The sequence below is a fragment of the Vicugna pacos genome, chromosome 18 (assembly GCF_048564905.1).
Source record: "Vicugna pacos chromosome 18, VicPac4, whole genome shotgun sequence".
In the NCBI taxonomy this organism is placed as follows: Eukaryota; Metazoa; Chordata; class Mammalia; order Artiodactyla; family Camelidae; genus Vicugna; species Vicugna pacos.
This window is the reverse complement of record NC_133004.1, coordinates 15327458-15348018: the sequence shown is the minus strand read 5'-3', so window position 1 is coordinate 15348018 and position 20561 is coordinate 15327458. Positions and strand designations below refer to the sequence as shown.

The window sequence follows — 20561 nt, the reverse complement described above, 5'->3', positions numbered from 1 at the left end:
TAACATTTTGTCATATTTGGTTCACGTCCCTCTTTTACACAAGGAAGAAAATACTGCCGGTACAGCTAAGATGAAGCTAGTTAATTGAGAATGTAGTTGAATCCTGGTTCTGATGGGCGGTTCTGTGCCAAGTTCTTTGTGGGCTCTGGGGACACTGATATGAATAAGGGAGCTCCCTGTTCAATACCTCTAATGGAAAAGAATCTGGAAAAGAAGATCTGTATGTATATAAAGCGGAATCACTTTGCTGTACTCCCGAAACTAACGCAACATTGTAAATCAATTATACTTCAATTTAAAAAGACAGAGTTCCCTTCCACAGGCTAACAGACCAGTAGGGGAGGCACGTGTGTGAGGAGACAAGTGTCACAGCCATGGAAGGCACAAGAGCAGGGGTGGTGTTGGGGAGGACAGACGTTCAGAGAAGGTTTTCTAGGGGAAGTGACATCTGAGTTGTACCTGGAGAAATAAAGGAGAGTTTAACTGGGGTGGATTAAGGGAGAAACAGGCTTTCTGGGTGGCGGGAACAGCATATGCAAAGGCGGAGAGGCTGGAAAGGGTATGTGCAGTGGGGTCAGGACACGTTCAGATTACAAGTGCAACTTCTGCCCGACCTTTTGGACTGTGAGAGGTTGCATTTCTTTCCTATGGCGTCCGTCACGAAGTACCGCAAACCCAGTAGCTTAAAACAACAGAAATGGACTGTTTCCCAGTCCTGGAGGCTGCAAGTCACATCAAGCTGTCAGCAGGCCTTTTTTGCTTTTGGCGACCGGCAGTGCCTGGAGTTCCTTGGCTTGCGGCTGCTCCACTCCAGTCTCTGCCTCCGGCATCAGATGGCCAGCTTCTCCCTGTGCGTCTGCATCTCTTCTGAGGACACCGGTCCCTGGATTAAGAGCCCACCCTGCTCCAGAATAGCCTCATCTTAATTTAACTCATGACATTGGCAGTGACTCTAAGAACATAAGGATTTTCTTCCCAGGATGCCCCTCTGCATCCCTTGGGTGTGTATGTACGTTTGTATATATGTATGTGTACACGTATGCATGTAAATGTGTGTTTTACAAGTCCTGCTTCTGCTCTGCTCTAAACATCACTGGTCTAGATTCAAGCACAGGGAAGCATTGGCTGTCCTCTTGTTTCAAGAGCATGAGTTCTTGTTTTGGTTTTGCACTGATTTTTTTTTTAAGAGGATGTATTGGGGATTGAACACTGGACCTCGTGCACGCTAAGCGTGCACTCTACCATTGAGCTGTATCCTCCCCGCTGCACTGGTTTTTTTTTAAAAAAGAAATTCCCTGTGTGGATGTTGCCCAGCCAAGGAATTACTGGGCGCGTTTGGGAGTCAAGTCCAGTTAATCTGGTATTTCCGGGGCATCTGCTGGGTGTCATAGGATTAAGCGGTGGCTGATTCCTTTGTGCTGTTTTTAGGTGGCTGGTTGATGAATATTCAGGTGTCAGAAAGACCTAATTCATAAGAATGGGCTTGAGAGATGGCCTGAAAGTAAACGAGTACCAAGCATGGACAGACGGTTTCTGGAGCATTTATGGGCCTGAGACGGTGCATATAAAAGTCACTTGCATTTTGGGGTGTTGAGTCAAGAATCTGGAACTTTCAAAACCTGAGGCTCATCCAAGGGAAGCAGTGTGCCTGACAACAAGGCACTGGCGTTTGCCCCTCTTCGTGCCACTTTGCAGATGACAAAGACGGGATCGTGCACACGACCCCCTGGAGTCCTGCAGCATCTCTGAGATAGAAGCGGTTGCATATTTTATGATTCACTCCAGGGATGAGCAAACCGAGACCCAGAGAGGTGATGTCTTAGAATGTTAGGACTTCTCTAAGTGACTACATGGGGCACTTGCACCTGAGCCAAGAGTTGAGCCCAAGGCTTCTTTTTCCATAAACTAATTGTGGGCCTGGGGTTTCTTCTGGTCTGGGAGGTGGTGCTGGCTGTGGTTCTCAGGACGGGCTCACAGGGAGGACCCTTCTTTGCCACTGATGCATGGCATCGTAGGACTGCACTGGCAGGTGGAGAAGGATCACTTCCTGTGGCGGCACCGCACCTCAGGTGCCTCTTTCTAGCTACTCAGTGCCCCTAAGGAGCTCTTCATTTTTTTCTTACCACTTTCTTTCTTTTTTTCCCCTTCCATATCTTGCACCCCTTATGGCCACCTTTCCTTAGTGAGGCCCTGGGGAATTACCCACCCCAAACCCCCACCTGCCAGGCATGGTGCACAACACTTTATTCCCATTTTAAACCTCATCACATCACTAGCAGGAAGGAGCTGCTATTTCTAATTTGTGGACAGGGAGATTGAGGCATCCACAGAGGAAGGTGCTCATCCAGTCACTTAACTGGATTAGAACTGGTTTTAAGGGTGTCTGGGATTTATTTTTATTATTTTAAGTGGAGATACTGGGGATTGAACCCAGGACCTCATGCACACTAACCATGTGCTCTACCCCTGAGCTATACCCTCCCCTCTGGGGTTTGTTTCAATCAAGTATGGTAAGATACACATTTCACAAGGGAAGAAGTTATTTCTACTCTCTAGAAACACAGCACATCATGCAGGGCCACACAGGGAAGCACCAGGGTCGGTCAGGAGGCACGGGGGTGAGGGGACAAGGTGGGCACGCACTTTTATTGTGGTTTCGAGGCAGCTAAGCAGGCTTGGGGTTGGCTAGTTGGAATAACTTTGGTGGGCCCTGCAGCATGGGGGCTGCCCCTTGTTGTCTGGTGCCTGGCCCTGGGGCGAGTGGCCCAGAGAACAGCTGAGAGCCTGTTCCAGGAGGTGGCTGGGGTGGGGGCTCTGGACTGGCGGCTCCGCGTGTGAAACGCTTTCCAGGGGGTTGTCTGCTACCTTTAGGCGTCAGCTAACACTGGGAGGGGCAGTCCTTCCTGGATCGGCAAAGCTCTAAGATGTCAAAGCACCAAAAATAGAGAATAAAAGGAGACGTGATTGATACAGAACCCAATTCTTCTGAGTACAGAACCACATTTGTTCTGCTACACCCATTCATCCTTGTCAGAGGCCAGAAGATAGCTCCTTGAGACCCAAAGAAGGATGTACCATTTTTTTTTTGTGCCCATGAATAATTATTTCCTCACTGCAGAGTGTGTGCTTTCCTTCTCTTTCTGCATCTTCCTCTTCTTGCAATCACTTCCTGTATGATCTCCAACAGGACAACTCTCTTTGCTGGGCCCAGGCTGGGTAACTGTCAGGTGTCTGAAAAGCACAACTCACCAGCCAAGTGCACCGTATCAATAGTAATGAAGACACGGAAGGATTAAAACCCTGGAATTCCTTGATGCATCTCTCTCTTTTCCAGGGCTGGAGCTGAGGCTGGAAATACTGCAGTATTAACCCCTTCAGGCCAGCAGCCAGCAGGACTCAGGAAGTCAGATCTGGGACTTCCTTTGCTGGAGCTTGGAGGTGAGCCGCAGGGGACCTGTCTGCTCTGCTGTGGTTCCTTGGGAACTTTTTCATTCTCATCAAGGTTTGGTGAGTGGTGGAGAAAGGGCTGAGAGACCTACGTCTGACGTGAGAGCCTGTGTTAGGAATGGCAGCACGATTACAGCAATTCTTGCCCTACGCTGTGAGTGGGTAGCAATGATGAAAATAATAACTTCACTTACGGGACTTTTCTTATGTGCCAGGCTCAGCGCTAAGCACTTTCCATGCATCATAATGACCCCATGTGGTAGGAATGATCATTGTCTCCATTGGACAGAGGAGGACACCAAGGTGTAGAGAGACAAAGGACACATCAGAGCAGCTGGTGGAGCCATGATTTAAACCCAGGCAGGCTGACATGGGACCTGAGCTCTGAATATCATTTAACAGATGAAGAACCAAGACTGAAAGGTTAAGTAACTTATTTTCTTAAGGCTGTGGTTCTTAAGGCCAGGGGTGGTTCTGTTCCTATCAGGGGACATTCATCAGGAGACATTTCAGTTGTCACAACTGGGCAGAGTAGGGAGATGCTACTGATAGCCAGCGTGCAGAGCTTGGGGAGGCTGCTGGATCTCCTACGGTGCACAGGACAGTCCGCACCACAAAGAACGACCCAAACTCAAATGTCGATAGTGCAGAGGTTGAGAACCCTGCCCTTAAGGTCATGTGCTTAGAGACAAGCCAGGACCCGAGTTCTGGACTCCAGACTGCTAGCACAGTGCTCATCCCGCTGCTCCTTCCTGATAGATGGGTTCTGTTAGTGGCAGGGTGGGGGCGTGGTGGTACAGCTGTCCCTTCAGAAGTCCACAGAAGTCAGATGGGGCCCAACGCCACATACTCACTCTCTTGAGCCAGGGTCCAAGACGGATGTTCCCATTTGTTTTGGGGAGAGCTGGAGAACGCCGTGCTTTGTAACTGTCAGTAGCTGCCTCTGCGTAAAGTGTCTTTGCTGAGGTCGCTCTTTCTGGGAAAAGGAGAAAAATGATGACATTTCCAAGAGCTGCCTTCCCTCTTCACAGAGGCAAGTGCTGTGTACCCAGAAGCCATCTCAAAGAGCCGTTACTTAATTCCTTTGGACTTTGCAAATGACAAGAGACAGAGGTACAAAGTGAAGATGCTTTGGGTCTGAGCTCATCCAGAAATGTCTTGCCTTTTCTAAAAAGACCCTTTGGGAAAGATTTGGGCTTTGAAGTCAAAGAGACCTGAGTTTGAATCCTGGCTCTGCCAAGGGCGCCAAACAGTTTCCCCACCCTCTCTGAGCCTCAGTCTTCTCATCTACAGGGTAGGGAGGAGACCACCCACCTCGCGGGGTAGGGGTGTGGCGGTTCCATGAATCTGAGTGAGTCTGACTTCAGTGGCCAAGGATGCACAAGGTGCCAGGATGCAGTAGTGAGTGAAACTCTGCACCAATGGTTTAGTGTGGGAGATAGACAAAAACAAGTGAATAAACACAGAAAAAACAATACATTGTAATAAGTGCTCTCTGGGACAGAACACGCACTGTTACATTCTGGGGGCTGGGAACCTACTTTTGTAAAGGCGGTCAGGAAAAGTCTCTTTCATGAGGGGAGATTTCAGGTGAAACCTGGAGGGTAAGAAGTAGTCAGTAATGGGGAAATGCGGGAATGGGAGACAGCATGTGCAAAGGCCCTGGGGTTGGAAAATCATGCGCTTGTTTTCGGGATGGACGAAAAGCAGTGAGTGAGGGAGACGTGGCGTAAGATGAAGCAGGAAAAGGAGGCAGGGAACAGCCATGCAGTGCCTTGTTGGCTTTCAGATTTTATCCTAAGTAGGACAGGAACCATTGAAGGTTTTTAAGCAAGGAGAGTGCCACGACTAGAATTATGCTTTTAAAAGGCTATTCTGGCTGCTGGGTATTGCATGGATGGGAGGGGCCAGGAATCAGTCTGGGTCGGTCCTCCAGTCCAGGTGAGGGGTGATGGTAGTTGTGATGCAGGAAAACGGATGTGGGGCGCTAGGAGGGCCATGTCCCAGGTCTCGGTTGAGCCCCTGGAATGTGCCCCACCAAGTAAGGGTCCTTGGCTTCAGGACCTGGAAGGAATTCAAGTGCGAGCCGCCGTTGAGTACAGGTAGATTTATTTAGGGAGATTCACACTGCATAGAGTGTAAGGCAAGAGAAAGGCAAGGAAAGAGATGTGGGAATTGGGTGCTCAGGTTAAAGTAAAAGTAGGTGCACACTCCACAGACAGAGTGCGGGCTGTCTCTGAAGAGGAGGGAGCAAAAAGGCCGCTAGGGTGGGGTTGTCAGTTTTTAATGGTCTCAGTAGCTTCACAGGCCTACAGGTGGGACCATTCCAACTGCCCTGGGGAAGGGGCTGGGATTCCTGGGAATTGGGCCCCTGCCCATTCTTTGGCCTTTAGCCTTGGGAGTGTCATGGCGCCTGCGGGCATGTTATTTATCAGGCTGTTACAATGAGCATATAATGAAACTCAAGGTCTCCTAGAAGTTAAACCTCTTAATCCTCAAGGCAAACTAGGAGGTGAATCTTCCACCTTTTTTGTGTTAAATTGCTGTCATTCCTTGAGTGGCTGTGCCCTGCCCTCTTCCATCCAGTCTCAGTTGGGGCTGAGCTGGAGGTAGAGGAGACAGACAGGAACGTTTAGATTGAAGATGCAGGTGTGTTTTAGAGGGAGAATCAATAGGACTCGATGACTGTGTACTGATTCCTTTTTCAGTAACAGGTTGGTATTAATTTTATAATATACAGTCTTAAAAATGTACACATCACTATTCAAAAAAACAGCATCTTCAGACCCACGTTCTCCATGCTGAGGTCTCACGAGCACTTTCTTCTTGTCGTACATCATGGTTCTGGTTGTCATAAGGGTGTCCTGTCCACTGCAGGAGGTGTAGCACCATCCTGGCTTTTCCCAACTAGATGCCAGCAGCACTGGCCCCCACAGTTGTGACAACCAGAAATGTCTTCAGATATTGCAAATCGTCCCCTGGGGGGCAACACAGCTCCCGGCTGAGAACCACTAACCCACATCATCGAAATCAAAGACCATGACCTTGGCCTTGGCCTTGGCTCTGGGATTACATAGGCAGCTTTGAGTTGGGGCGGGGCTTTGTTCTGTGTGGTGCAGATAATGACAATGATAATGATGGTAAAAAGATAAAAATCATTCTTAGAGCTGACAGTGACTGTGGTTACTGTGTCAGACACTGTGCTAAGTGCTGAACATGATTAACTCCTTTATCTTCTCAACAGCCTTTCAATGTAGGTTTCATCATTGCCCCCATTTTACAGAAGAAACAGAGGCACAGAGAGGTTAAGCAGTTCACTTGCGTTCGCAGATGCTAAGCTGTGGAACAAGATCCCAAACCCCATTGTGCTCAAGGGTTTGTTCTAACCCTAAAGGCAGTGGTGGCCACAGAGGGTATTAAGAAGACAGACCAGATCTGCATGTAAGAAAAGTGACCCTGGAGGCCAGGGTGGAGGAGGAATCTGCAGACAAGCAAGGCTGGAGGCAAAACTGACGGGGAAATCCAGGCCTGGAAGGAGCTACAACTGTCCAGACGTAGAAGCAAGTTGCCTGGAAGAAGGAGGCTGTTCATTCATTCATCCATTCACTCATTCATGTCTTGATCACTTACTGAGGATTTCTATGTGCCTGATGCTGTTCTAGACACCAGCTTTGATACTGTAACTCCTGATAAGAGTTTATAATCCAGGAGGAAGAGATGGATGGAGAAACAAAATACAATAGAACAGCAAGTACACCATCATGCAAACCAACCACAGAAAGGCTCAGATATGATGACAAGTCTCTGTAGGAAGTAAGGGGGCATCAGGGCAGACGGAGTGAGGGGTCTGTATTCTAGGTGGGGTGGCGGGGGCTCTCTGAGGTGCTGACTTTAAAGCTGAGATGTTGTTGCAGAAAAGTGTGTTTCAGCTCAGTGTTACAGCTCAGTTGTGACAGCAACCTGGATCTGGGCAAGAGAAAAAGCAGCACTCAGAGAGTTGAAGAACTCAGGTTTATTACGCGCCAGCAGGCCCAGAGGATTTAACACTCCAAGCTCTAAACCCCATTGGTAGGTTTACATAGGCTTTTACAGGTTGCCAGTTTACACTTTGTAACATTATATGCAAATAAAGTATAACAAAAGTTGACTAATTAGGAACAAGCTTTGTAGAAATGGACCAATCAGGAGTGAAGGAAATGGACCAATCAGGAGTGAAATAACCAATCAGGAGTGAGAGAAATAACCAATCAGGAGTGAGCTCCATGCAAACGAAGCACTACAAATGGACCAATCAGGAGTTAGCTCAGGGAACCAATAGAATTTTAGGGGTAAGTTCCACTTTCCTAGAAGTAAGCTGTTTCAGCGGCAAAAAGTGAGAGCCGCTGGGCCAGGGAAGGGGATGGTGCTGGCAGGAGGTAGTGGCCCTGCCTGGGGGTCCTGCTGGTCTTTTTTATGGGGCTTCCCACCTCAAGGATAGGAAGAGGAGGAGCTGGCCTGAGGAAGCCTGGGGCAGGGGGTGGATTCTACCGTGAAAAACCTCTCTAGCAGGACAGACGGGGTGCTCTACAAGGAGCAGGGAGGCCAGAGTGGGGGAGTGAAATGAGGGATGGGGAGAGAGCCTTGTGGGCCAAGGCAAGGAACTTAGTTTTCAGTCTGAGTGCAGGGAGAACCAGAGAACTGGAGATTTTTAAGCAGAGGAGAGTTTTGTCTGCTTTAGGAATTAAGAGGTCTCTCTGGTGGTTCTAGGTGAGAACAGAGCGATTCTCATTTGGAGCTGGTGGCAGATACCCCTGGGGACCTGGGACGATATGGCCGGAGCTGGGAAGCGTGGGTTTGGCCTGCAGGCAGGGGCGGCTGGCCCACAACAGCTTCCAGGGGGAGTGAGGGCATCACCATCAGACTCCTAGCTGCTGGAGGAACCACCCCTTCCCACATACAGGAAGTCAACAGCTGGGGCACCCAGCCTGGGCACCTGGAGACAGCCCCCGCCCCACCCCCACCCCCCACCTCGCGGAAGCAAAGTCTCGTGGCCTCATCCACCACCAACACATCCGCCTGCTGGAACCTTTCTCGCCAATTCTATTTTTGCTCCCCTTGGCAGCTCTGTGGAAATTAAAAGGCTATTTGCAGTGACTAATGTTGCTAATTCTGATCAAACAATTTAAAATTCATCGCTCGCCATATCGGGTACCCACTAGGGAATGGAATTAACACATCATTTGTGGCAATTTCTATGATGGTTGGTGGAAAACAAAAAAGACATTAAAATTGGTCTCAATTCAAACTGCTGCTCATTAAACTGCCTCCTTTAAAATATCCCATCCTGATCTATACAATAGCTCTCCGTCTGTTCCCAGGACCTTGACAAGCTGGCTTCTGGCTCCAAAGTGCTGGAAACTTACTTGGGAGTTTGGTGGGAATGTATCCTACCATCTTCTGCTCGCCTAGCTCCAAGTCCAGCCCCAAGGCCAGCTCCAGCTGCCTTTGGGTCCTCCTGTCCTGAGAGGGGAATGTGGTTCCAGTTTCCGAAAGTTAAAATTCAGGAAGCCAAATATTAAAAAAAAAAAAATCAAGCTTCTCAGTCTTGCCTAAAATTGAGTCATTCACCTACCACCTGTGTAGTTTTTGCCGTATCCCCACACTCACAGTCTATGGCTCCCTTAATACGAAGCCAGCTCATTTAAAAATGAAATTAATATCATATTTTAATTTATACAAGAAACTTTATAATCTATATATCAATTAACATATTATTCAATTTTAAACAGGAAATTTTATAACACTATTATGAATGGAAAGCCAGCAGCATAAATAATAAACATTTAAGTGGAAAAATAAATACAGTGGGGTAAAAACATTTAACAGTTTTCTACCCCCAGCCTTTGTTCTATGTGAGCTTCTGTCTTTGTGAGTACATGCATGTGGTAAAATACGTGTAGAAAAGGGGGCAAACAATTAAAACACATACGTATTTGTAAGCCTTTTGACCATTAGATATGAAAAAGTTTTAAAAATGAATTGTCAGTTGAAAATTAATAAAGGAAATCACAATTAAAATTAGAGCCAGGAATGGCCTGTAGAGGGAGCTGTCACACATTATCTCTCATCCTCACTTGCATGACACTGATCTTCCTTTGCAGCCCCACAGCAGGAAGCTACCTTGCTCTCCCAAAGCGGAAGTGCAACCAGTCTGCTATCCAGAAGGAAGAATTTCTCCTTGCTCAGCAATGGCTCAGCCAATGAGAAACGTCACAGCGCAGCCAATGAGAAATTCTTGTCACCCTGAATTCCTATTTCCTCCAATGAATTTTCACTTAGAACAGCTCCTCCCAACTGCCCCCCTTTTCCCTATAAAAGCAGACTTTCTTCCCTTCCCTGGACATGCCTGTGGTTTGTCATAGATTATGTGTCCTGAATTGTAATTGTTTGTTGTTTCCCAAATAAAAGCCATTTTGCTAGTAAAATAACTGCTATTTGATTAGTTTTAGGTTTACACAGTTGAAAAATAAAAAAGCTTACCTGTAACAACAATAAGAACAAAATAAATACAAGGGAAAAGGAAGCAATGGCATTAGATTCTAGTTGGACACAGTTGCCAGTGAAGGCAGTTTGTGGAAGGCAACAGGCAGAACACAGCCTCCTCTGGAGGACCACGGGAGACCTCCCAGAGACATCCCATCCCAGTAGCTGTCTCTTTGGAGTCCCACAAGAGGCCTTTCAGCCAGCAGACTCTTCAAAGATTTAATTGATTTTTTTTTTCTTTTTGGACTCACATCCTGCAATTACCCAGTTCTACCCGCCTTGGGCAGGTGTGTGTGTGTGAACTTTGACTTTGATTTCATAAGCTACAATATTATGATAATGTCTCTAGTCTCCTCTCTGGTCTGCTCTCCCCATCACCATGGCAACACACAAAACAAAAAGGGTAGAAGGAAGGTCTTTGATCTTATCTTGCCTGAGGCTTTGCCATTTCCTTTGATCTTCCTTGAGACCCAATCACATCAGGAAGTTCAGCATCGAGTGTTGAATACCCTGAGTTACCTGGAGTTTATTCATCTATGGTTTGGATTCCTATCAGAGGGGTGTGGGAAATGACTAGAAATTCTAAAACAGTTAACGGGAAATCACAGGAAAGTCGTTATGCAAATTGTGGCAGATCGCATTCTCCAAAGATGGCTGCAGCGGGATCTCCTGACCCAGTGCTGCGCTGCAGCCTCACTGGTCCCATCGAGAGGTGTTGTCTGTCCTCTCTTTGGGAGACTGGATGGGCCTTGGTGGCTGCCTTGACCAACTGAACACAGCAGAAGTAATGGTATATAGCGTCTGAATCCAGGTCATAAAAATGCTCTGCACATCCACCTTGTGCTCAGTCTTGGAAACCAGCCATGACCTGGTTTTGGAGTGGTTTGTTAGGTAGCAATAGATAATCCAAACAAATGTATGTCCCAACAGGAGTTTTCAGCTTTGTGGGAGTAGAACACTCACCTATTTTCCACCTCTACAGGCACTTCCAATTGTTTGTTTGTTTGTCTTTTCCCCTTAATGGAGGCACTGGGGATTGAACCCAGGACCTTGTGCACACCAAGCATGTACTCTGTCATTGAGCTATACCCCTGTCCCCAATTCTGTTTTAAAATGAGCCCTCCTTACGATCCTTAATAGTTCTCAACAGTGACTAAGCAGAACCTTGAATGAGTTCAGATGAAGAAAGGTGGGAAAAGCATTGCAGGCGACAGGAACCGCTTGGAGGAAGGCATCATAACACGAGGAATTAAGTGGGCACCGGGCGCTAGGGGCATTTAGGAAATTCTCAAATGTAAGAGGAAGAAGGGAAAGGGAAGTAGGGGATGAAGGTGGACAGGTCAGTAGGGGCCACGTCCTGGAGAACCTGCTGGGGTGCAGAAGATGAGAAGAACTGCTAACTAATTCTAACTGTATAATAAACCCAGGTGGGACTGCTTCGTATTTCTGGGCTCTCTGACCCCCAGCACAGAACCTCATCCAATGTTTTCAGCTCCAGTGGACACTGCCCTTGCTGGTCATTCCCTTTATGGCCCTGAAGATGCTCAGTAAATATAGCTCATACAACATTTGGAAGTGGAGAAGGGAGAGGTTACCGAGGGTGGACACAGGGAATAGATTTCTTGAGAACTGAGCGACTTCTCTCAATTCTGTGAACTGAGAAACAAAACGATTTTCTGATCCCTCCAAGATATCTTTTCGGATTTTCAAGATGTTTCTGAGTTGAGACGAGGTGAACAATAGCCTTTCAAGGAGGAAATGGAATCTCGAGCCCATCAGAAACAGCTGGCCCCCTAGAAGGAGGCTGGTGGTAGAATGACTCTGCGTGATTATTTAATTGAGGTTAGACATGCTATGTGCGGCCAAGGCATCCCTCCAGACCCCTGGGTCTCCCTAGGAGAGTGACCCCTGGGGAAGTCTGGGCTTTTAGGTCACTCTCTCAACAGCTCCTTAATGAACTGCTTAATGGACTACCATTGTCTTGGAAGTGAAATGGAATTCTTTCTGCATACAAATGGAGGTGTGGTGTCTAGTTCACACGCCATGCAGAAGGGAACTGGTCCTCAGTGATAAGAATAGAAATCAGGACAGGAAAGCTTCCTTCCACCCTTCCATGGGGTCTGTGATCACCGAAGGAATGAAGATGGGGATGAGGGAGGGAGTGAATGAATGAATGAGTGACCAGGTGAGCTAATGAATGAATGAGCTGGTGAATGAGTGAGCGAGTCGGCAACACTGGTGCGCCCCCAACATCACTTGGCCCCAAGCCACCCTTGGTTTCCCCCTGTTCCACTACAGCAGCCTGATTTGGTTTAGATATTCCTGAAAGTGAGGCCCGGTACAGGTAGGCCTCAGGATACAGGTAGGGAGCAGGTATGTTATTTGGGGAGTCACCCCAGGAAGCAGCAGAGAGGGCACTGGGAGAGCCAGAAGGGGAAGGCAGAAAAGAGCACAAAGTGGGTGTGTGCTTTGAACTGGTTAAATGCCACGGGCAAGTGGAGGTCAGTCTTGCTGGGGATTCTTGAAGGAACTGTAAGGTGGGCTGTCTGCACCTTACAGGTGATTCACCAAAGAATGGGAGGTGGGGCGTTTATCCGTCATTTCCTATCTCTCCTCGGTGGGGGGCTCCCCCAGGTGCATGAACTCTGTGTCACATCCGGGATGCTTGGTTCACCTTGGGCAGAAAGCTGAGCGACACCTCCATGCTCTCTTAAGATGGGAGGCTGCACCCCTCACAGCTGGCCTGAAATCAGATGGGGCCCAGGGAGGGTGGTGCCAGGCCCCACAAGATCCTGCTTTAGGCTCCCTCCTGTTCCTCTCTTACCTCTGCTTCAGGTCACTGGGTCCATTCTCAACCCAGCGGCCTGATATTTGATCGTGGAAATTCCCATCCCACCCCACCTCCTTCAATCCCTTTTCTCTTGGGATAGAGGCAAAATGACTTAAAAGAAACTGTATGGCCCTCTGTGATCTGGTTCCTGACTATTTCTCCAGCCTCAGGCTGTCCCTGGCTCTCTGCACTCCAGCCACACTGGCCTTTTTGCAGATCTTTGCCCTTGCCATATGGTTGTCCTGCCTCAGGACCTTTGCGCATGCTCCTCCCTTTGAGCCAAATGCTCTTAGGCCCAGTTAACGCCTCCTCACCCTTGGATTCTCACTTCAAGCATCGCTCTCTCAAGAAAGCCTGGACCAGGTTGGCTTTCCATGTTATCTGCTCTATCTAGCTTCACACCTTTCCTTTCCAAGCCTTGTGATGGTTGGAATTTACGATACATGTGTGTGATCCTTTGATTAAAGGGTGTATCTATTTCTGCTTATTCCTGTCTCCCCAGTACAAATTCTAGTGCCTGGCATCTCACAGGAAGTCAATAAATATACGTCAGATGAGTGTGAGGCTTTTCTTACTTACCCCTCAGGTTTCCATCCTTCCCCAGGTGCCTGCAGGGCTCCAATTTGATCTCGTTGCTGTTCTTCCTTAGAAACAGCCTCATTGAAGAGATGTGCTTCTTAAGCTCTCCTAGGAGTCTGAGTTCCAGGCTTTGCTGTTAGTGCAATGTAAACAGCCCAGGTTATAGAGTTTCACAAACGTTAAGTCCAAGTCCTGCCACTCAGTGGCTGTGTGATGTTTGGCAAAGGACCGACCCCTTCTCACATGAGATTCCTCATCTGTCAGGTAGAAGCGGACCCCACTCCAGGGGTGTTGAAAGGCTCCAGAAGGCGATGCCCCCAGGGCAGTTGGCACACCATTTTCACACACACTACCTGCCGCTTCCCTTCCAGCTTTTTTGCTGCATCTTTCTGTCCCTAGAACCTTGGCTGGAGAGAGGGAAGCAGAGAGTTAGCAGAGGTAAGGGCCATGCCTAGGGATGTCGAGGGACTCTCTTTTCTCCCCCTCTTTTTGCTATTGATTGCTATAATTTTTGCTTCTTAAAAAAAAAAATCAATACTCCATTAGCTAACACCTCTCGTAGCCCATCTGATGCAGGCCACTGGGTTTGGGGTGCTCACGGGGGTTATGGCTCTTGCAGAAGCAGCCCATCTCTGGGGCACAAGGAGCCAGTGGGCACTGGTGAGCCCCAGGCTGCTTGTGATGTGTCATCCCAGCTCCCCTTGGCTGGAACTCTTGCTGGCAACAAAAAAATATCTGTGGAATGAAACATTTTTAAGGAATTCATTGATGCTCTGATGAGGAGCGGATCTGGTGTGGGGCAGGGATCCTGGATCATCTCTGCTCTACAGAGTACCTGCTGTGCTCTACTGAGTACCAGGTGTGTGTCTGGCATACAGTAGGTGCCTGCTGAATAGGTTCTAAATGATGGAACACATTTTGCAGTGCCTTGCTGCTTCTCTGGACCTCAGTTCTTCATCTCTAAAATGGGCATATGATAGCCAGTCCCTGTGGGGATATTAAGAGGTGTTGCAAATGCTGTGTAGAGCTGGCATACCATACATGCCCTACAAGCAGCAGCTTTGACCATGATGGGGTTTGAAATCCACGCTGTCTGGCAGCAGAAGTCTTTCCATCTGGAATCATATTATACCTGTGCCACATCACTTCTGTGGCCAGTAATCCAAACTATTTCTTCTCTTCCCTAATTATACCCATTTGCTTTCTCTTTCTTTTGTTACAAAAGCTGAGATATTAGACTCGCTGGCTGTGAAGGTTGAATTCTCTTCTAATTATGAGAAAAACGGCTCTTTCTTTCTTCCATTAGTCCTAATGGAAATTAGCTGCATAAATCTCCCATCTTTGGGGTAAATCTCTAGACCTCCAGCAACACTGCTGAGTGCAGGCTTTGAAAGGAAGTCGGAGGGTGTCCCTCAGCTGGTTGGGGGGAGGCCAGGGTTGTGGTTTTGGAGTTGGGTAGACCCGAGTCTGAACCCAGTTATGAGCTGTGTGACCTGGGGCAGGCCACCTGCCTGGTGTTAAGTTTCTTCATCTGTGAACTGGGCATAATGATCCTTACCATGTGGCTTCATGCTGTTCTGAGATTACTGGGCATGGAGACAGATTCGCTTGATGTGACAGCTGCTTCCCTTCTTCCCTTGCTTGTCACAGGCCACCTTCCTGTGATGCCACACACCTGGGAAGGGGTGGCACTTCCCTTGAACATTCAGATGGGTCCCAAGGAGTCTGCAGGACTGCCAGAAGGGGACCAAACAACTACGTGGCACTGTTTTTCTAGATAGTCTTTCCCCAAAGGTGTCTGGATGGACAGAAATGGGCGGTGATTTCTGGATATGATTTGTAGACTTTCTCTACCACTTTCCCTAGGCCGTGGCATCTCCCCAAAGGCATCGCTTTATCGTGCGATCACGCCTACCCCTTAAGAGAAGCCAGAACTTCAAAGACACAGCCAAGAGATGGCCATATGGGACCAGCAGCTCCTTACTCACCTTTGGGCTCCCAACAACCGCCAGAAGAGAGAGAAGACTCAGTTCTGAAGCAGAGTGGAGGGAAAAAGAGGCGGCGTGCGTGGCAGACGTGGCATACGTGGCATGCGTGGCAGACGTGGCGTGTGCAGCGTGGTGGGCGTGGCACGCATAGTGGGCGTGGCACGCGTGGTGGACGTGGCGTGCGTAGCGCGATGTGGTGGGCGTGGCAGCATAGTGGGCGTGGTGAACGTGGCGTGCGTGGTGGACGTGGCTTGCTGCTGTGGGTGGTGCCGGGCGAGCCGTGCGTGGTGGACGTGGTGGGCGTGGCGGAGGTGGAGGGGACGGCGTGCCTGGCTGGTCTGATAATTCTCATCCTCCACGTATTAACTATAAACCCACAGGGATGCGGCTTAATTTCTCCACACTGAAGTTCCTCACCCGCGGTTCTATGGAGGATTCCAGGCCTTGGCCCTGTTCTCCAGATCTTAAAAGAGGCAGGGGAGGAAGGAGATCTCGAGAGTCACCCGGCAGAGCCCAGCGGAGTTTTGACATGTTGGCGCTGCGACCCCTCACCTCCAGCATCACGTCCATAATCTCTGCAGAGGACACACTGACTGCCGCAGGATCCCAGCCACAACCTTCTGAGTACTCGAAAGTCCCCTCCATCAGCCAGGTACCCGGAATAGGAGGGCAGAGGTGGTCAGGAGTGGGCAGTGGGGACTGGGAGGGGAGGAAATCTACCCCTTCAAAGACTTTCCTCTGGCACTTGGAGGAGGGGCGCCCTCAGGGAGGGAGGAGGCTGTGTGTGTTGAAGAGGGGCTGATGCCTCTGGAGGCATCTAGCATCTTCCCCCAGAGTTTAAGCTCCAAGGAGCTTGCCTGCCCAAGGTCTCCACTCTGCAGCACAAATGGCTGGGGTTGGTGCCCTAAGGTAACCTGGGTTGTGAGGGTGTGTGTTTATAAAGGAGACAGAAAGGAAGAGAGAGAATAATCCACAGAGAAGCGTAAGAGAGAGTAAAGAGGGAAAGAAATGATCAGAGGAGGCAGGTGAAGGAAAGGGAGAGAGAAAACAGAGAAAGATCATTCCTGTCGTTGCTATATTCCTTCCCTGCTTTTTACAGAGAGAAAGGGGTCTGCCCGGCGTCCTACAGGAGGGTGAGGCCAGGCAGACTCTGGACTATGTGTTGGCTGCTCATCTGGTCTTTCAGCTTCTGCTGGAGGGAGTGTTGATGATGGGACCTGGTCGTTGCTATTCTGTTCAGGAAGATGGATGCTGCAGGCTCAAGTGGAAATGAATCTTCTAGCCCACTGAATCCAAAGCCACCAACCAGGCAGCCTGGCAGCCCTGGCTATGACGCTGGCCCAGAAACAGGAGAAGCCTCCTGGGCCTGGTTCTTGGGTCACAGACTGGAGGGAGGGGGGAGGCAGGGCTGACCTTTCCTGAGGCTGCCTGGGAGAGGAAATGAGAATCTAATGCTGCCAGAGTTTTGGTGGGGTGGGGGCGGGGGTCGTGAACTTCTCCCCATCTGTTCACCGGCTGCAGTAGCCTGTGCTAGATATGGTCATAGCCTTGAACTGGCCTGGCAGCATGGAAGTCATCCACCATGGAAGAAATGCAACTACCTTCATTAGCAGCAGGCTTCCAGGGTCAGGAGGCAGCCCAGAGCTGTGGGAAGAGCAGGATTCCAGAGTCAGGCACAGCTGGAGATTGCATGCCCTCTGCATGTCCTGTAACCCCCGGGTCCCAGTTTCCTCTTTTGTCAAATGGAGATGATCACAGTGAAAGATGCTGTACTGGATTAGGATGGGCCCTAAATCCAGTGACCAGTGCCCTTGTAAGAAGAAGAGGAGGGTACCCGAGACAGACACAGTGACCTGCTGGGGAGAAGTGATGTGGACACAGAGGCAGAGATGGGAGTGACGCTTTGGCAAGCCAAGGAAACCAAGGATGGTGGAGGCCACCTGAAGCTGGGATAGAGGTTGAGACTGGATTCAACCTCAGAGCCTCCAGAAGGAATCAAACCTGCTGACACCCTGAGTTTGGACTCCTGTGGGAGGAGTTTCTGCTGTTTCAAGCTACCGAGTAGTGGTAATTTGTCACGGAAGCCCTAGAAACCAATGCAGCGCGGCAGGAGCCGCCGTCACTCTGGGCGACGGTGGAGAGGTGGATGGAATTGATGGGGCTTTGCACACAGAACGCATTCTCTTGGGCAAGCCCTTTTCTGTCTGGAGGAATTAGCTAGTGCTGGCAAGGCAGGCTCTCCCTGGTCAGCAGGGTCTTAGGTGCCAGAGCATCAGGAATACAAAAATCAAATACAGTATCACACAAGGCAGGAAAGATCACACTCAGTTTACCCACAAGATAACAAGACTCCAAGAGATAGCCTAACTTTGGCAGGGTGACACAGCTTATAGTCACAGAAGGTGAGGGTATACTTCAGTGGTAGAGCATGTGCTTAGCATGCACGAGGTCCTGGGTTCGATCCCCGGTACCTACACTGAAAATAATAAATAAATAAACCTAATTGTCTCTCTGCCACCACAAAAAACAAAGACAAATAAACTTTTTAAAAAGTGTTGAGTCAGATTTCAAGTCGGGTCAAATAAGTCTTTATTGACTGTGTGAATGAATGAATGAATGAATGAATGAATCTTTAGGTCTACTTGCCTGCTGGAGAGTAGCTGCTCCCTGGCAAACAGGAGGAGAAATTGATGGGTATTTTGAACACAGGTGTCTCTGCTTTGATTACCTAGGTTTCAGAGATTCACAATGTCTTTTTTTTTTTTTTTCGCTAGTCTGAGCTAAGCTCGTCCTTTAGGCTGGGAAACCTTTGGCAATGTATCGTTTAAAATGTATTTTTGTTCCTTCGACACAGTTTCCAAAACGTTGGTTATTTCATTGATGTCTCAGTGGAGAAATGATGATTGTAAACATAGATATCATTTACTGAGCTTCTACTGTGTGCTGAACGCTTTAGACTGATCACCTCATTTAATCTCAACAGTCCTGTGTGGTAGCAGAGATCCCAGTAGTAGTAACAACACTAATAATGACAGCAGCGGTGCTGGCACCAACCATAGTAGTGGCGACAGCAAACACTTACTGAGCGTTAGTCGCTAGGTGCCAGGCACTGTGCCCTGTGCTGTGTGCACAGTCATTATCCCACAATCACACACCGTTAAGGACCTCTGGGCTAAGCCTCAGATGCTTCCCAGCACTCTTGCCCTCTCTCCTGAATGAGATTGTTTTTGCAGAAAGAGGACGGGTCCATCCTCCTGTCTTCCCAGAGGGCTGGAGAGGGTCCCTCGCACACATGCCTCTAATTGGAAGGTATAAAGAAGCTCCTTTCCCCTCCAGCCGTGTTCTGGAGGGCAGCCCCTGAGCAGGGTCCGCTCCTATCAGAGGGTGCCAGGCTCAAGAGGAGACTGCTTGGTGCTGCCCCAGTGTTCAGAGCAGCACTGTTTACGATAGTCAAGATGTGGGAGCAACCCAAGTTGCCCATCAACAGATGATTGGCTTAAGAAGATGTGGCATGTATATATATATATACAATGGAATACTGCTCAGCCATAAGAGAGAATGAAGTATTGCCATTTGCAGCAGCATGGATGGACCTAGAGAATATTATGCTTAGTGAAGGAAGTCAGACTGAGACAAATACTACGTATCACTTATATGTGGAATCTAAGAAATAATACAGATGAATCTACACAAAACAGAAACAGATTTGTAGACATAGAAAACAAATTTGTGGTTACCAAAGGGATGAGGGAGGATGGACAAATGAGGAGTATGGGAGGACAGATACAAACTACTATGCCTTAGATAGATAAGCAACAAGGATTTCCTGTTCAACACAGGGCATTATACCTAATACCTTGTACTAACCCATAGTGGAATATAATCTGCAAAAAACAAAACAAAACAAAACTGAATCACTATGCTGTACACCTGAAACTAACACAATATTGTAAATCAACTATACTTCAAAAAAAAAAAAAAAGAGCAGACTGGCCAGAATTTCTAATAAAAACCAGATGGCCATGACCCATTAATTGCTGTTCCTCAGCCTAGGGACTGGAGGTAATTTGGGGGCTCTTGCAGGGAAGAGATGCTGTCCTCTGTCTCTCTTGTTCATAACGCCCCGCTGGGACCTGCCCCCGCCTCTGCTGTCCCACAAGAAGACAGCAGGCCTTGAGCTGCTGCTGCACCCTCCCACCCTGAAGGTGACAGCCAGGCATGGTGTTGGGGCCGGGGGAAGGGTTATCTTCTCCCTTCTGCCGCCACCAATCCCATTCCATTTAACCGTAAAACATTCTTGTATCAACACTAAATTTTGAAAAAACAGAAAAGAGAGAGAGACTGCTCATGCCTCTATCCTACGACAGCCATTTCTTCGATTTCTCAGCCTTGCCTCCCAGCCTTTGCCCAGGTGATATCAAAACCCAGCCTCTACTGAGCCGGTCCTATCTGCCAGTGGATAAGGACACTGATCCTGGAGCCTGGCTGGGTGTGGATCCCCAGTTCTGCCACTTGGTAGCTCTGGGACTCTTGGCGAGCGACTGATCCTCTCTGAGCCTCAGTTTCCTCATCTGTAACTCGGGTAATGACGTCCCAACCTTTTATGATTCTCATGAAGATCAAACAAGATGAGTGGGCAAAGCTACCGCCTGATGCCTGGCATGGAGCCAGTGTCCACGAACAGGGCCTCTTGGCACATGGGGAGCTCCTGGCCCCCCAAACAGGCATCTGCCCGCTTCCACTGGGCCGTCTCCCTGCCCAGTCTCTGCTACCTTGTTTTGGGGTCTCATTTCAAACACCACCCCTCACGGAAGCCCTCCTTGTTAGAGTTGCTCATTTACCTTTTCTCTCTTCTGCCCAGGCTTCATCTCGTTTTGCAACGTTGTACTCCTTGGTGTGACTAGTAACTGTCTCCTGTGCTGGACTGTAAGCTTCAGGAGCAGAGCCTGTGTGCTTTCTGGTCCGCGCTGTGTCCTCAGAGCCCAACTCAGCCCCGACCAGGGTGGCCTCCCTCCTTTGGCCTCCATGAGCCCGACTGCCGTGAACTCTCAGTGAACCGCCGAGTTCTTTCTGAGCGTAGAGAATTACCATCGAGCTCATCTGACATCTCTGAACATGCTGGCTCTCCCTCCCGCATCTCTCACTGCCAGTTCTGCTTTCTGGAGCGATGTCTTCCGGGAAGGAATTGCTCTGAA

The 20561-nt window shown here is 48.9% G+C and overlaps 1 long non-coding RNA gene across 3 annotated transcripts; it reads right to left on the bottom strand.

Annotated features, from left to right (window-relative positions):
• Nucleotides 1-2964: 2964 nt before the first annotated feature.
• Nucleotides 2965-15450, bottom strand: LOC140687030 (uncharacterized). 3 transcript variants are annotated; one of them, XR_012061044.1, is made up of 5 exons: nucleotides 15367-15450; nucleotides 13379-13785; nucleotides 8850-8946; nucleotides 4302-4423; nucleotides 2965-3554 (listed from the first exon to the last, which is right to left on the bottom strand). It is a non-coding gene; the product is annotated as an uncharacterized lncRNA (long non-coding RNA). The 3 variants fall into 3 exon arrangements; XR_012061045.1 differs by having other exon boundaries at nucleotides 2965-3541; XR_012061043.1 differs by lacking the exon at nucleotides 2965-3554 and having other exon boundaries at nucleotides 3695-4423.
• Between the last annotated feature and the right edge of the window lie 5111 nt (nucleotides 15451-20561).